Below are 2973 nucleotides of genomic sequence, written 5' to 3'. Positions count from 1 at the left end.
CAAAATTCATAATGTACTCCAAAAAGGTGAATTTTACTGTATAAATTAAAAAAATAGACTGCTGGGTATTCAAAGGACAGTGCAATATAAATTCAGTATCTGGCATCGTTGGTTTTCTCGGCTTTAAGCATGTTAAACCTGGTAATTTGGCGCACACACACACCCTAAATTTGAGCCCCAGGAGAGTTGCCTCCCTAGCCTCATGTTAGCTTGCAGGGACATTGGCAGTGTCTGGGGACATCTGTGGTTGTCACATCTCAGGGTTCTCCTGGCATCCAGTAGGTGGAGGGCAGGGATACTGCTCAACATCTCCCAATGCCCAGGAAGCACCCCTGTGCCCCTATACACAGAGAATAACTGGACTGCTGATGTAAACAGTGTTGAGGGGGAGACGCTGCCATAGAAAGTCTTTTAAAGGTTCTTCATATGGCCCCTTCTGGTTTAATTTCTATTTTCCCTTGTGGAGGTGGGCAGGGGAGGGTGTCTGCTTGGGGACTGAGCCAGCCTGCCTGGGAAAGGGGGTTTACTTCAAAGGAGCAAAGTGCAGGGAAGGCTCAGCCGAAGGGGAGAGGAGTGGGCAGCCCTGTCCTTCCCTCTTGGGGTCATGCCCGCTCTCCTAGTCAGCTACACAGCCTCTGGACCAGTTGCTTGGGGTATGATTCCCTGAGAAGCATATAAGGAGAAAGTAGGGGGCACACAGGCTGTATATTTGACCGTGGTTCCTAAGATCAAAATTATGATCCAACACCACACATCCATCGGCATGATTACTATCAAAAACAAAACAAATGCCAGAAAATAAGTGCTGGCAAGGATCTGGAGAAACTGGAACCCGCGTGCACTGTTCATGGGAATATGAAATGGGACAGCTGCTGTGGAAAATAGGATGGCAGTTCCTCAAAGAATTAAACGTAGAATTACCATCTGACTCAGCAATTTCACTTCTGGAATTCCATTTCTGTGTATACCCCAAGAACTGAAAGCAGGACAGGGGATAATCCTCAGGACCCATGACACGGGTGGGAGTGTTGTTAATACTTTTCCTTTATATGTGTCCAAATGGCTTCACTGATTACAATTAATGTGTTGTCTCTATAATTGTATTTCTTTTTTTAAAATATATTTTTTATTGATTTCAGAGAAGGAAGGAGGAGGGAGAGAGAGAGAGAAACATCAATGATGAGAGAGAATCATTCATCTGCTGCCTCCTGCACACCCCCCACTGGGGACCGAGCCTGAAGAAACCTGGGCATGTGCCTGGACCTCATGGTGAATGGATTGATGCTCAATCACTGAGCCACACCATCTGGGTTGTAATTATATTTCTTTTTAAAAAATATATTTTATTGATTTTTTTACAGAGAGGAAGGGAGAGAGATAGAGAGTTAGAAACATCAATGAGAGAGAAACATCAATTCAGCTGCCTCCCGCACACCCCCTATTGCGGATGTGCCCGCAACCAAAGTACATGCCCTTGACCGGAATTGAACCGGGGACCCTTCTGTCTGCAGGTGGACGCTCTATCCACTGAGCCAAACTGGTTAGGGCTATATTTCTTATATTAAGAAATAAACTCATGCTCTGGCCAGGTGGCTCAGTTGGTTGGACCCTCAACCCATACACCAAAAAGGTTGCAGGTTCAATTCCCATTCCTGGCACATACCTAGATTTCAGCTCCCTCCCCAGATGCAATCAATTGATGTTTCTCCCTCTCTATCTCTAAAAAAAATCAATAAGAACATATCCTCTGGTGAAGATTAAAAAATTAATTTAAAAAATAAAGTCACACCCACGGGAAAACACATCTAGCAGATTAGGACTAGTGAAGGCCAGGGTCCTGGAGCCCTGGGTTTGGGTCTGAACTCTGCAGATAGAAACCTAAGGCTTCAAACCAGCTTTGGAATCTAGTCACCCCCCATTCCCATTCAGGGTGCCCACCTGGCCACTTTGCCTGCTCACCTGTCTGTGCAGCTCCCCCTTGGAGAACCCAGGAGGGGAAGGGATATAAGGAATCTTCAGAAGTTGCACTCACCTGAAGACTTGAAACAAATGACACCTGCCTGGTGTGGGCTTGGGTTTCCCCGCCTGGGACCTGCCTCCAACCTGAGCACGGATCGCGCGGCCCAGGGTTGGGAAGACACCTGCTGGGGAGAAGCAGGTACTCGGGCTGCCCCTCTTGCACTCCCTGGGTGGTCTGGGGCCTTCTCACTCACCCTCCCGCTCACCCCAGGACTCCGGGACGGCAGGCAGGAGGTCCAGCCGGCCCCTGGCGCCCGCCACCGCCGTCCACTCCTGCAGTCTCAACGCCTGCCCGGGCCGGCCAGGCTCTGCTCCGGGGAACAATGAAGCCACGAGAGGGACTGCCGGGGCAGCGCCACCTGGACCCTCTGGCTGGGGTGGGAGGAGGTTATGGGCGGGGGACAGGAGGGCGAGACCCCCGACCCACAGACGGTGGCTGGACTAAGGTGGAGGCGGGAGGAGGCGGCGCACTGCTGGATTCGGAGACGTCAGAAAAGAGCTGGTGGGACCCGGGGCATGCAGCGGGGTGGCCCACGGCCGAGGCCCGGGATGTGGACCCCGGTGAAGAGGCTGGACGCCGTGAGACCGGGAGTCAATGGCGTAGAGGCCCGCCGCCGGGCTGGCATCCGGGACCCCGGCGGGGCTGACCATTCATTCACTCATTTTCAAATGTTTATTTAGTGCTTACTGTCTACCAGATCAGTAAAAACAATTGTTGAGCAAAAGCAGATATAGTCTCTGAATGTGATGGTGACAGACAGTAACCAACTATCCTCTCTAATGCTGTGTTAAAGTAATGTTGAGCATAACTTTCTAAACCTCGGTTTCTCCATATTTAAACAAGAGTGATGCAACCCGACTCACAAAATTGTTATGAGATTAAAATAAGGTTACTGTTATGAAAAGACCACAGAGTAGATGCTTGACAAACATGTACTTGTTTTTAAAAGCAAA

The sequence above is a fragment of the Myotis davidii genome, unplaced genomic scaffold, assembly GCF_000327345.1.
Source record: "Myotis davidii unplaced genomic scaffold, ASM32734v1 scaffold198, whole genome shotgun sequence".
Classification (NCBI taxonomy): Eukaryota; Metazoa; Chordata; class Mammalia; order Chiroptera; family Vespertilionidae; genus Myotis; species Myotis davidii.
The sequence above is the reverse complement of the archived record's forward strand: the minus strand, read 5'-3'. Positions refer to the sequence as shown.